At 44.5% G+C, this 14,578-nt stretch overlaps 1 protein-coding gene across 1 annotated transcript in view; it reads right to left on the bottom strand.

Moving 5' to 3' along the window:
• The window catches only part of ABCG1 (ATP binding cassette subfamily G member 1), a 129,976-nt gene that overhangs the window by 114,934 nt on the left and 464 nt on the right, over positions 1-14,578 (bottom strand). The window lies entirely within an intron of this gene.

The following is a 14,578-nucleotide window of genomic DNA, read 5'->3' as shown; positions in this document are numbered from 1 at the left end:
ATTTTTCATACAAAATATTAAATAGAACAGTATTCCAACATCCGTAATTCTTTGACAAATTAAAGAGTATAAAAATCACCTGGACCAGATGGTATATGCCCCACAATACTGAAAGAACTCAAACATGAAACTGCTGAACTGCTATCACTTCTACGACTTATTTCTATAGCACTGCTAGATATATGCAGCAGCACTGTTAGTGATTTGTAACCTGTCATTAAAATCATACATAATACCTGAAGCTCAGAAGGTGGCCAATGTAATACCAATTTTTTTAAAGGGTTCTAGGGATGATCAAGGAAATTGCAAACTGGTATGCCTGACTTCCATGCCGGGCAAAATAGTGGAAATCAATTACAGTGGTACCTCAAAATCCGAATGCCCCAAAACTCGAACAACTTGGAATCCAAACTTTTTTTTTAATTAAATTTTGCCCCGGAATCCGAACGCTGCTTTAGAATCTGAATGTACAGGAACTACAAGTGTTGCTCAGCCCAAAGCTTCCCCTCTGACACAGCTTCCCATTTCCACCTGGGAGGGAAGCTTTGAGCTGAGCACCGTTTGCAGTTTGTGACAGGGACCCTGCCAATCCTGAGCTTAAACCTCAGGAATATGAGCCTTGTCCTACCAGCCGCTTAGGAAGGAAAGGTTTAGAACCCCTGAGAGAAAGACAGAACCTAATTAGAAGTCTCAGTTGTAAAACCTCCACTTTAAAGTCTGCAAAAGCTGAGTCCCAGTTTAAGAGTGCAGGTCCCTTTAAATCAGCGGTCTCAAACTCAAACCCTTTACAGGGCCACATTTTGGATTTGTAGGTACTTGGAGGGCCTTAGAAAAAATAGTTAATGTCTTATTAAAGAAATGACAATTTTGCATGAGATAAAACTCCTTATAGTTTATAAATCTTTCCTTTTGGCTAAGTCTTAATAATAATATTGTCATTTATAGCTAAAGAGACATATGATCAAGAAACAGTTTTATTTTACTTTCGTGATTATGATAAACATACTGAGGGCCTCAAAATAGTACCTGGTGGGCCGCGAGTTTGAGACCACTGCTTTAAATCTTCTCCTGTCCCAGCCAGAGGGAAGGGGTGGGGCCCTGGAACACTGAACTTTAGTGAGTAGCTTGACTTACCAGGGAGAGTCCCAGCACCTGGCCAAGGAGGAAGGAAACAGTCCAGAAAGGCAAACGTAGAGCTGCTAAGAAAACTGCTGGAGAGAAAACATGAGCAGGTAGAAGTGCCTGATATTGAAATGCAGGAATTGTATTTAGAAGAGGCTGTTTGTGACCCACAAGGGGAGGAAATGGATTGGCAGCCTGCTTCTGAAATGCTGGGTAATGCAGAGGAAAGCATGGACTTTTGAACAGTGTCCTGGGAATATGGAGGAACTGTGAGTAACGTTTGTTGTGAAAGGACTGAAGCTGATGTGGTTTTTTTTTTTCTTGTTGCTTTATTGTCTGGAAGGATTACTTAAAGCTAATTGATTGTTAATGGTAAAGCCCAGGGAGGGAAAATGTGTGCTCCCTGTGAACATTTTGCCAAATGTTTTTTTTTTCTCTGAAGAAAACTTTGCTCTGTTTGAAAGCTACCAGCAAGGACTTTAGAGGGCTGGAAAGACCAGCAGGTATTAGCTGTACCACCATGAGAGGGCTTGTGTTCTTTGACTTGGCACAAAGCCCTGCCTTGCTAAGGTCAGAGCTAGAAAAGAGAAGCATTTTTGTTAAACTTTTTTTTTTTACTGTTAGTACTAGTAGCTGGGCGTCTCCAGAGAAGGGGAGAGCCATGTGTTCCATTTGAAACTAAGAAAAGGAACAGCCCTAAACTTTGTATGGTTTTCAAGACCAGGAAACCAGGAGAATCCTAAATAAGACCTTTTTCTTTTGTCTAACCCTGTCTGCCATAACAGGGGGAATTGAATAGAGAAATTTGAGCCCTGCTCAGATGGCTGAAAACTGTGGTTTTGCTAAAGCAAAGTGGGACCATTTGAATTTCTGTTGCAAAGTGTTTTGTGTGTGTGGGGGGGGAGGGGTTCTGTTTAATTATGTGTTTGAAAATCCTGACAACCTGATGAAGAGAAATTGTTGGTGTGTTTTTTTTTCTTAATGCTAATAAACCAGTCTTGTTATCCTTTCCAAGAGTCCTGGTATGCCTGGTGAGATAGTGGGGGAAGGGAAATTAGGAATAAGACCAAGTAGCCATCCTGACTTTGTGATTGTGGGACCCAGCACAGGCCTCCGCTCATCCCTGTCAAAAGTTGCCATTGCCGATCTTGCTGCCTATGCCAACAGGGGCCCAATCTTGCTGCCTCTGCCAGGGGGACCCAATCTTGCTGTTTCTGCCATGTGGGCCCGATCTTGCTGCCTCTACCAGGGGGACCAAGGAACGGATTAATCCAGTTTCTATTATGTTCAATGGGAAAAATTGTTTTGGAACGGGGTTCTGGAACAGATTAAGTTTGGATTCCAAGGTACCACTATAATTATGGATTTTTTAAAAATTTAAATAGAATTAAAAAAAAAATAAAATGCTTTTTTGAGGAAAAATCTATTTAAAGATAATTTTCTATTTAAGACTAATAATAAATAGCTTTTGGGCTATAATGTAAGAGAGATTAGGTTCTTACCTTGCTAATATCTTTTCTAGTAAGTAGACAGTTGGGTCATTCTTGAAGGATGGGTAATATCCCAGTGCTCGCGAGCTGTGCAGAATGAATCCACTCTAGCTTTTGAATCCCTCCTCCTTCACCAGAGGATTATGCTACCCCCTTCAGTTTGTACCAGGACAGGCGATAGCCCCTTAGAGAAACGCCATGTGAAGGAGGGGTATGGGGAAACTGTTCTGCTCTGAAATCAAAAAACACCTCCCCCTCACAAAATCATAGCGCGATTTTTAGCGTCTGCCACGGCGGTAACAGTTCTGACGCTCATAGAAATTCTATGAGCATCGGAGCCATTACCGCTATGGCTGGCACTAAAAAAAACACACAAACATAAAAATACCTCCTATTAATCTTCCCATTTCCTTTTTTCAACTCTTTCCCAGTTTCATTTCCAAATTCACTCACACCCTTCCAGTCCCTTGGCTCTATACACTCCCTTTCAAACCTTTCTTGGTCTCTATAGATTCTTCACACTAGTTCTCCCTCCATCTCTAGAGGCTCCAGATTCTTTAATAATAATAATAATTTATTGTTTATATACCGCCAAAGCCAAGGTAGTTCGAGGCGGTTTACAATAAAGAAGAGCTGGACATACAGCGAAAAAACAATGAGTCTTTGAGTACAATACAATGCAGTGCAGTATAGAAGAGCTGGACATACAGAGAAAAAGAAATAATGAAGTCTTTGAGTACATGGCTGTTTTGTATAGAGTAAGGTAACCTTGTAGGGACGGGTTTACAATAAGAGTAAGTCAAAGGGGAGCAGGTCGTACAGAGGGGTAAGCAGTGAAGGTTTTGGGAGAACTTGGTCAATGGGAAGTAGATCGAGGAGATTTACGAAGAAGGGTAGGTCATACAGTGAGGTGAAGTAGTGAAGACTTTAGGCATTCCTGGTCACGAATCGGTTGAAGAGGTCGGTTTTGATTAGTTTTCTGAAGTTGAGGTAGGATGAGGAGTGCATGATGGTGCTGCTTAGCCAGTCGTTCTGTAAGCTTGCTTGGAAGGCAAGCGTTCTGTCAAGGAATCTTTTGTATCGGCAGGTTTTTATTATAAAGGTTGCTGAACATGCGTATTCTGCGTGTAGGCCTGGTGGAGCGGTCTAGTTTGAAGTGGGAGACCAGGTACAGAGGGGCCAAACCGAGAGTGGATTTGAAACAGAGACATGCGAATTTGAACAATACTCTTGCCTCCAGGGGCAACCAGTGAAGTTTTTGGTAGTAGGGGGTTATGTGGTGCCATTTCCTTAGTCCGAAAATCAGTCGCACCGCTGAATTTTGTATGATTTGGAGTTTTTGAACGGTTTTCTTGAATGACCCCAGATAAATGATATTGCAGTAATCAAGTAGGTTTAGGATGGAGGATTGCACCAGTAGGCGGAATGATGTCGAGTCGAAGTATTTTCTAATGGTTCTAAGTTTCCATAGTGTCGAGAAGCCCTTTCTGATTAAAAGCTCTGAATGCGTATCTAGGGTGAGATAGTGGTCCAGTGTCACTCCTAGGATTTTTATGGTATCGACAATGGGGAAGTTCTGTCCATTCAGGGTTATTGTAGTATCTTTGATTTTGTCATTTGGGCTTGCCAGGAAGAATTTGGTTTTTTTCGGGATTGAGCTTCAGCTTGAACTCTGTCATCCATGTTTCGATTTGTTTTAGAGTTAGTGCTAGATGAGTCTTCGTCTCGGGTGCCAGACTTGTTAGAAGCAGAAGTATGATGATATCGTCGGCGTAGATGTAGAATTTGCTTTTTGCAGTAGATTTGCCAGTGGGGCTAGGTAGATATTGAACAGAGTGGGGGATAGAGGTGAACCCTGTGGGACACCGCATGGGTTAACCCAGCTGGAGGATTGGGAATTGTCGCTATAGACTCGGTACGTTCGTTTACCAGGGTTATCCATCTGTCCTTGAGGATTACAATCCAGTCGGGTTTTCAGGATTTCCCCAATGAATTTTAATGAGATCTTTTTGCATGCACTGCTTCTTTTATATGCAAATAGATCTAATGCATATTCATTGGGGAAATCCTGAAAACCCTATCTAATGAGAGCCTGCTTTACAGATGCTTTCCCTCTTCAAACTTGTTCCCTCCACACATTCTCCTCCCGTTACACCTGTTCCCTTTCTCCCTCCAAACATTCTTCCCTTCCACCCTAAATCCTCCCATTTTGACACTCTTCCCCCTCTCACCTCCTCCAAAATATTATCATCTCATTCCCTTTCTCTCACACCCTCCCTCCAGATGTCCCAATGTTATTCCTCCGAGGTTCTCCCGCCTCTCTCCCCAGGCTTTTTCCCAACCATTCTCTTCACCATATCCCCTGCACCAGCAGCTGAAGAAGCATTTAACCCAAGACTATCTCTTGCTACTGTACTGCCAGTCTGACAAAAACTGCCAAGGTATCACAATTCTTTTCTTGAGACTGGCACTATGGCAGCAGAAAATGATGTTGAATTAAGCACTTCTCCTGCTGCCAGCTAGGAGATTTTTATTTATTTAGGAGATTTGCTATACCACCTTAATTATGGCACAGAGCAAGATGGTTTACAATATGAAAATGAAATACACTTTAGGAAACAAAACTAGAATTCTTCAGATAGAAAAGCAACAATCAGCAATCATACCATGCGTAATGACAAGACATAAATACAGGAAATATTGGCAAAAGGAGTCAGGAGTCCCATCCTTTTAATGGGAAAACGCCTGTTCAAATAATCAAGTTTTTACAGCAGATTTAAAATTTTTTATTTATTTTTTTTTTTTTAAGAGATGTTTCTCCCTGAATAGCTAGAGGGAGGGAGTTCCACAAAAATGGTGCAATGAAGAAAAAGGCACAGTGATGAGTCAATTCAAGGTGTGCAAGGTGAGAAGGCAACCGCAATCGATGCTCACTGACAGAATGGAGTGTACTTAGGGAGGTATAGGGAATGGTAAGATTGTGTAGATATAGTGGCATGGCTAACACACACTTTGAAAGTTAGAAAGAGAATCTTGAAAGGGGTTTCTCTATTCTACTGGGAGCAAATGATGCACCTTCAAAAGAAGGGTAGTAGGAGAAAATTTGTCCACACGACAGAGTAACCTAATTGCACAATTTTGAAGTGCATTGATACGACACGGAAGACAATGCTGCAGAAGAGGACTAGTCCGGACCTCATCAGATCAGTCAGGGCTCTATCTGCATTACCCAAGCCTAATCCAATGTTAAACTGAGGTGGCACTTGCAATGCCTACATATTTTTTTTATGTGGTAGACAAAGTAATGGAGCTATTTGCCTAGCCCAGGGGTAGGCAATTCCGGTCAAGAGCCATAGGCAGGCAGGGAAAAGGAATGCAGGTTCATAGACAAAACCACGGAAGACAAAGGCGCGCACCGACAACTGAGCGCAAGACGGAGGCGCGCGCCAAAGAAAATGACAGTTTTTAGGGGCTCCGACGGGGGGTTCTGTTGGGGAGCCCCCCTACTTTACTTAATACAGATCGCGGCGGCGTTGTGGGTGGTTTGGGGGGTTGTAACCCCCCTCATTATACTGTAAACTTAACTTTTTCCCTGTTTTTAGGGAAAAAGTGAAGTTTTCAGTAAAATGTGGGGGGTTACAGCCCCCCACAACGCCCCCACAATGCAGCGCGATCTGTATAAAGTAAAGTGGGGGGTTCCCCCCCAAACCCCCCCATCGGAGCCCCTAAAAACAGTTATTTTCTTCGGCGCGTGCCTCCGCACTGCGCTCAGTTGTCAGCGTGCGCCTTTGTCTTCCGCGGTTTTGACCTGACACCGGAATGCAAGCTGATGTGGGGTTTGTTTGTTTTTTTGTAGAATTTTGATCAGACTCATATTCTAGAGTTTTTCTATGTAGAATCAAAAATACTGTAGTATAGATTTTAAATATTATCCTAGCTTCCATGGCCAGCCAATGCAATTTAAACAATAAGTGCAATATGCTATCAAACCTCGACACCTGACAAATGAGATGTGCTGCTGTGTTCTGTAACACCTGTAATCTTCAATCTCTATTCCCTTGGGTTACATTTCAGCCCAGCCTATGTGAAATGCTTATAATTCAAACTTTTAATGCCAGTCCTTTAATCCTTAAGAGATCTGGCCTTTCATGGGCTTGTATGCCAAGGATAGGAGGAGACTGCATTTATGGTAATAAAAATGTGGCCAACAGGAGTTACCATTACAGCCTGAGGAACATTCAGAAGACCCAAGTTTTGTTTGTAGAGCAGGTCTGTCTATAAATATTCCTCACACCATCCATTTTTTTTTCTGGAATTTGAAGTACCTTTTTATCCCATGGGTTTAACAATTTGCTGGAATTCCACCATTTGCCATTAACATACAGTATCTAACCCCCTCTTCTACAAAGCCACGTTAGCGACTGCCGCCCAGCAACAGCCCCGAAGCCCTTTAAATCTCTATAGGCTTCAGGGACGTTACAGCGTGGCAGCCGCTAGTGCAGCATTGTAGAAGAGGGGGGTAAGTCTCCAACAAAGTCAGATGGAAAAAGTGGGGGTAGAAGTTTAAACAGAAATAGAAAACAGCTACTTGATACTAGGGTCCATCTTAGCAGCCAGCACCCAAGAAAAAAAAATCTAGGTGTCATCAGACAATACGCTCAAATCTGCCCAGTGTACAGTTGTAGCCAAAAAACCAACTTGTATCCTAGGAATTATTAGGAAAGGGATGGAAAATAAGATGAAGAATACAGTATTATAATGTCTCTGTATTTGCTCCATGATGCAACCTCACTCTGAGTATTGCATGCCATTTTGGTCACCATATCTCAAAAAAAAAAAAAAAAAAGAAGGGCATAGCGAAACTAGAAAAAGGTTCAAAGAGTGATAAAAATGATAAGGGGGGTGGGGGGTGGCACTGCTCTCATATAAAGAAAGGTTATAGAGGTTAGCACTTTTCAATTTGGAAAAGAAACAGTTGCGAGGGATATGAAGGAGATCTACAAAATCCTGACCATGCTTAACACCACAATTCTCTAACCGGTGTCTATGTAACAAGCACCAGTTAGAAAATCAGGTTGCCGCCAAGCTGATCAGATCAGTTTAGCACTAACAGCAGGGAAACTGTCCCATAGGAGGGGCCTTAGGCACTTGGACCAACCGGAATCTTAGGCCTCTCTCCCAGTGCATCCCACGATACACCGGGAAGGGGCAGGCCCGCCATTCAGTGGAAGCAGGCCTGCCGGCCGAAGGGAGAAAGCATCCTTCCAGCCGGTCAAATTAAAAGGTACTGTGGGGTCCAGGTGGGCTTGGTGGGAGGGAAGTTGAGGAGCATGCCTTCGTGGGTTGGGGGGGGGGGGAGTACCGACAAGAAGAACCTAGCATCCCTCCTGCTGATGATCTTAGGGGAGGTAGGAGGTACCAGCATCCCTCCTGACGATGATCTTAGTGGGGTGGGGGGTTTTGGCAAGAGGGACTGGGCATTTCTCCTGCCAGTGGATGTCTGTGAGAGGTGGCAGCAGGAAGAATTGGGCAATCCTCCTGCCGCGGACATTCAGGGCTGGAGGGGTGGCTTCGGGGGTTCCAGCAGGAGGGACTGAGCATCCCTCCTGCTGGGGGATGTCTTGGGGGTGGCGGCAGGAGGGACTGGGCATCCCTCCTGCCGGTGGATGTTATCTGTGAGTGGCAGCAAGAGGGACTGGGCATCTCGTGTCTAAAAGGTCTTGTTCTGGGCATTTGGGACTTGGATGAATTTTGGGTTGAGAAAGTGGTATAAAAATAGACATATTGGTGGCCTGGGCAATTAAATGCCTTGATGTAGAGGTAGACTATTAAAAAAAAAAATATACAAACCAATTTTACAAGTACTTTTCGAGAATGGACATTTTGCCGTTGCTGACTTGAGCAACTAGCACCCTATGTACAAATAAGATGTTTCTTTTGATTATGCCCCTCTGTTTGGTACTCCTAGTAGCTGAGGATCCTGGGATCTGATGATTCACTATTTTAGGCTCCTTGAGTTGTATTTCAAGGTTAATGCCTCTGATAATAGAATCCCCTAAAAGCAATCATTTTCTGAATTGAGTATCTTACTTTTCCTTTGTGGGTGCTTTTTTTCATGAGTTACCTTGACTGGTTCTGGTTCCATTACAGTTCTTTTTTGAGCACTGCAATATTCTAATGGAGCAAAAGAATTCTGTAGGTGCAACTCTGAGGGTGGATGTTTCTGTGTCACATTCACAATCTACCTGACTCTACCGTGATCCATTCATTCCTTGATTGCATTACTCTTTGAGGCAGTGGTGGTAAATTGTTACGATTATGTGGAGTGATGGAAACTGCTTTGATTGCATCCAATTCCTGTTTCAGATTACAGAGCTCCTCCTTAATACTAGAAAGCTGAAAACAGATGGGGCAAACCCTAAGTCTCCAGATGGTGTGCCTTGAAACTAAAGTACCACAATGATTGCACTGAATAAAAGTCATCCTGATTGGTTGGTACTGGAAATGATGGATATATAGACAACCAGAGCAGGATTAATTCTTCAAGGGCCCCTAGGCACAAAAGTACACTGGGCCTCCTCGCCCCGCCCCACCCCAATTTATTTACCTGTTTTCTGAAAGTTAGTCAAAAATGAATTAAAATTAGTCCAATAAAAGGATCACCATTTCTATTTCTAACCATTTATCAAAATAGCCACAATACTACTTTATCCTAAAGCAATAAAATAAAAAAATATATATATTTTTTCTATCTTTGTCAAGTGGTTTCTGCTTTCCTCATCTTCTTGTCATTCTCTTCCTTCCATCCACTGTCTGTCTCCCCCTACCATCTCTCCTCCTGCCCCCCTTTTGGTCTGGCATCCATCATCTTCCCTCTGTTCCCCTCATGGACTGGCATCTCTCTCCTTCTGTCTTTACTTCCCTCCCCCATGTGGTTTTTAGAATATCTCTCTTCTCATTTCCTCCACTCAGATCTAATATCCGTCTCCTTCCTCGTTCTCTGGCATCTCTCTTCCCTTCTCTGGTCTTCCTTCTCTATTTCTGCCTCCATCTAAATTAAATTCTTTCTTACTATTCAGTCCTCAAGTTTCCCTCTTTTCACTGTGTCTACTCACAGCTTGCCACCCCTTTCCTTCACCCCTCCACTATCTCACTAACTCTATCTTCTTTCCCCCATCCAGCATATGCCTTCTATCCAGCATGTGGGAAAGCAAAAGCAGTGGTGAGGAGGCGAGGGGGCCCCTCACCTCTTCATCGCTGCTGCTTTCCAATATGCGCCCAACGCTGATGGCACAAGTTCGCCCCACTTCCATCATCTGCTCCCTTCTCTCTCTCCACCCCAGGCAATTCTATCGCGTTATCCTGCCCCTTCCCCCCATCCAGCATATGCCTCCCATCTAGCATGTGGGAAAGCAGCAGCAGTGGTGCTGCTGCTGCTTTCCCATATGCGCCTGACACTGGCAGCACAAGCTCTCCCCACTTCCATCATCTGCCCCCTTCTCTCTCTCTCTCTCTCTTTTCTCTGGGTTTTCCCCACTTCCATCATCTGCCCCCTTCTGCAGTCCCCACTTCCATCATCTGCCCCCTTCTCTCTCTCTTTTCTCTGGGTTCTTCCCACTTCTCTCTCTTTTCTCCGGGTTCTTCCCACTTCCATCATCTGCCCCCTTCTCTCTCTTCTCTGGGTGCTCCCCTCAGTTCTCCCCACTTTCATCATCTGCCTCCTTCTCTCTCTCTTTTCTCTGGGTTTCCCCACTTCCATCATCTGCCCCCTTCTGCAGTTCCCACTTCCATCATCTGCCCGACTGACTGCCAGTGCCACCATCTCTCTCTCGCCGGGCTCCGGCCCATCTCTCTCCCCTTCCCCTCACCTTCACACGGGTCAGTCACCACTCACCTTTCAGATTTTTTTTTCAAATGGCGACGAGCCCCCCTCCCCTGGGAAGGATCGGCATCGCCCCCCCCCCCCCCGGGAAAGATCGGCATCGGTCTAGCCCCCTGCATCAGTGGCAACCATCCGTTCTTTTGCAAGCAGTGCTGCTGCTTGGCCAAAGCTGCTCTCTGATGCAAGCCGCCCAGGCAGAAACAGGAAGCTGCGTCAGAAGGGAAGCTTCAGGATGAGCACTGCTTGCAACAGAACGGTTGCCGCCGATGTCGGGGGGGCCAAAGCCGATCTTTCCCGGGGGCCTGTCGTCATTTAAAAACAAAACAAAACCTAAATTGTCTTGTTTCTTCAACGGGTCCCCTGGCAAGTTCGGGCCCTAGCATGCATGTGCCTACTGGGCCTACCTGTTAATCCGGCCCTGTACACAACCCAATGGTCTAGAACAGTGTTTTTCAACCTTTTTTGGGCAAAGGCACACTTGTTTCATGAAAACAATCACGAGGCACACCACCATTAGAAAAAGTTAAAAAATTTAACTGTGCCTATATTGACTATATATAAATATATAGGAATCAAATAAACACAAAGAAAGTATTTATAATGCTGCCACCGCCACTGGGGAATAGGCTGCCACTGCCGCCATCGGGAACAGGCCGGCACCGAGTTCTCCCTGCTTCTCTTCCCCGCAGGGCCGACCAACTCTCGCCACCCGTCATCAATTCTAACGTCGGAGAGGACGTTCTAGGCCAGCCAGGCAGCGATTGGCTGGCCCAGAACGTCCTCTCCGACGTCAGAATTGACGCGAGTGGCGAGAGTTGGCCGGCCCCACAGGGAAAAGCAGGGAGAACTTGGCGCCGGCCTGTTCCCGATGGCGGCAGTGGCACTCAAGTGGCTAAAGAGCCGCAGTTTGCCGGCCTAGGGAAAACACTGGAGGGTGGCCAGCTGTGCACCCCCCTTGGGACGTAAACCCGGGGTGGGGCAGACCGCCCCCCCCCCCCCCTGGTATGCCACTATCTGTACCTCACTCCCCTCCCTATGACCAAAAATTCTCCTTTCTTCTATTCCCCAGTGTACACAACCATCTCTTTCCCTCCCTTCCTCTCTCCAAAGTCCATGCCTTCTGTGTCCAAACACTCATTCCCTCCCCCACCTCAGCATCTCTTTCCCTCCCTTCCTCTCTCCCAAGTCCATTTCTTCTGTGTCCAAAAACGCATTCCCTCCCCCACCTCAGCATCTCTTTCCCTCCCCTTCCTCTCTCCCAAGTCCATGCCTTCTGTGTCCAAAAACCCATTCCCTCCCCCACCTCAGCATCTCTTTCCCTCCCTTCCTCTCTCCCAAGTCCATTTCTTCTGTGTCCAAAAACGCATTCCCTCCCCCACCTCAGCATCTCTTTCCCTCCCTTCCTCTCTCCCAAGTTCATGCCTTGTGTCCAAAACGCACTCCCCTCTCCCCTTTTGTGTTCCGTGTTTGCCTCCCAGCCCATTTTTGCAACTTTCTCAGCAAAACGAAGCTCAAGCCGCGAGGCTTGTCTTCTGCTTCCTGCCTGCCCTGCCGCGCACAAATAGCCGAACGGAAGTATTCTCCGACGTCAGCGCTGACGTCGGAGGGCAGGCTTTGCTTAAGCCCTCCCTCCGACGTCAGCGCTAACATCGGGGAACGCTTGCGATCGGCTATATGTTAGCTGCAGGGCAGGCAGGAACAGAAGACGAGCCTCGCGGCTCGAGATGTATTGAACTCTGCGGGTCCCCCGTCCAGCTCTCTCCTGTCCACGTGGGGCGGACCGCCCCTCTCCCTAGACTGGTGGTACTGCCCTGATGGCGGCCCTGACCGTACGGCACACCAGGCAACATCTTGCGGCACACTAGTGTGCCGCGGAACAGCGGTTGAAAAACACTGGTCTAGAATACTTATCAGTACCAAACCCAGGGGTGGGTAGGACAATTAGTCCTTAATTCAGCATAGAACCAAGCAGATGAAAATTAGGTATATAAGTAGGTAAGAACAGGGATGCATGGGAGGGCCTAGGCGGCCAGAGATCTATGAGCTGTGTTACCTATGAAAGTTTCAAGATTTGTTTGAACCGCTTATTCAGGTTTCTAAGCGGTTTACAATATAAAATTACATAAAAACACGTTAAAATGAGGGATATTAAATAACAGCACAGTCTAATTTAAAACTATTAAAATGTACGGACCTACATTCAGACAATGGGGTAGTGGGGAAGAACTACAATAATTATAGGAAAGGTGCAACATAGAAGGAAATAACAATAGGAAAGGGGAGACATAACAGAATTAGTTTTGTCCTTAAAAGGACAGTTGTTATCCAAAGGCATCTTGGAATAAAACTGTTTTTAACTCTGCTTTAAATTCTTTTAAATCTGGCTCGCTACTTAGGTGGTTAGGTAGTGAATTCCATAAAGTAGGGGCGGTAACGGCAAAGTTATTAAAGCGTAACGTATTAATTGACTTCAGGGAGGTAATAGTAAGGAGATTCTGCGATATAGACCGAAGAGATTTTGATGAGTTATATGGAATTAAAAGTCTATTAATGAAATCTGGTTGATTATTTGATTTTGTACTGAATGTTAAAAGTAGAATTTTATAACTAATTCTATGTACAATGGGAAGCCAATGTGCATTAAACAAAAACGTGATCGTATTTTTTTGCTCCACAAATGATCTTAATTGCTGTATTCTGAACAATTTGAAGCCGTCTAATTTCTTTTTTTGCAATGCCCTTATAAAGGGTATTGCAGTAATCTAAGCAGGAAATTACTAAAGAGTGAATTAGTGTGTTCAGAGAGGCTGGTTCAAGTAACCTAGCCAGGGATGAAACCAATCTCCAATGTTATTTTCTATTAAAACTCCTTTCTATAACTTTTGCAATAGAGCCTGCCTCCAGATAAAAGGTGGGGGGGAGAAGGTAGCACAAATACTTTAAAGAAATAAGGTTATTAGAAGGGCCACTGAAAAATATCTAGTTTCCACCAAGGCTGGCAGTAAACCGAGATTAAACAGTTTTGAAAAGTTAGTCTAAACTGTGTGCATTCAAACTTTGACTTAATCTGAATTTTTTTTTTTTTTTTTTGAGAAAGCACAGAAATTCACAGCAACAGGATAATCAAAAATCTAAAAACAGCAGTAAAAGACTAGCCAGCTAAAAATATAAGAGAATGCAATGTTACACTTAACTCAAACAGTGAGGTCACAGACAAGTCCAGGTAGTGTTTATTCAAATAGTCAAACAATGATTCAAATAATGTTGTAAAATAGAAAGACACAAAGGACCTATATGGCTTCTTCATTTTAGACATAAACTAGAATACCTGTACATGTTTTCTCCTCCAAGATCTGTTTACCTTTCTTTCTTCCATCAATGAGTGCTTACGCCCTCAAATCTCTATTTTGTTCTGCAAATCTATTAGATAATCCAGCTTCCGGGGATTTCTATTACCCAGAAGAGATGCTTTCACATCACATCACAGGGAGAATTGAGCATGCTCTAAAAATCTAAGCTTGGCTTTTTTTTTTTTTTTTTTTTTTTTTTATAAGAAAAGGTAACTGCCGGTCAAAGCAAACAAGGCTTCTGTCCCAAAATACATGATGAGTGTCTATTCTGTTTTCGCTAACTAGCAACATCAGCAACTCAATGCCACATATCACGACACACAAAAACTACCCTACCCCGTTAAACATTATTAACACAGCAGTGCCCCCCCCCCCTTCCCGAACACAAAACCTACTAGATTTGGAACAAAAATTTCCTCAGTTTTGCACAAAGGTTAATGCTGCCATTGAATCGAGCCCCCAAACCTTTCTGTGCGAGCTACCCCCCTACCTTACACGATCTGGGGGGGTCACTGAAGCACTTTCTCAGGCTGTCTTCATTTTGTTTCCCCCCCCCTCCACCCCCATCCGCTAATTTATTTATCTTTGTTAATAAATACAACCTTCCCTATCGTTTTTACATTGCTGTCCAAGATGCCCTGTAACCTATTCATAAGCAGAAAAGGAATGAAGGGGGGGGGGGATGGAGAGAGAGAATATTCAGCATCATCACAGATTTTACGATGGAGGAACTG

The sequence above is a fragment of the Geotrypetes seraphini genome, chromosome 4, assembly GCF_902459505.1.
Source record: "Geotrypetes seraphini chromosome 4, aGeoSer1.1, whole genome shotgun sequence".
Lineage (NCBI taxonomy): Eukaryota > Metazoa > Chordata > Amphibia > Gymnophiona > Dermophiidae > Geotrypetes > Geotrypetes seraphini.
This window is presented reverse-complemented; position numbering and strand designations above follow the sequence as displayed.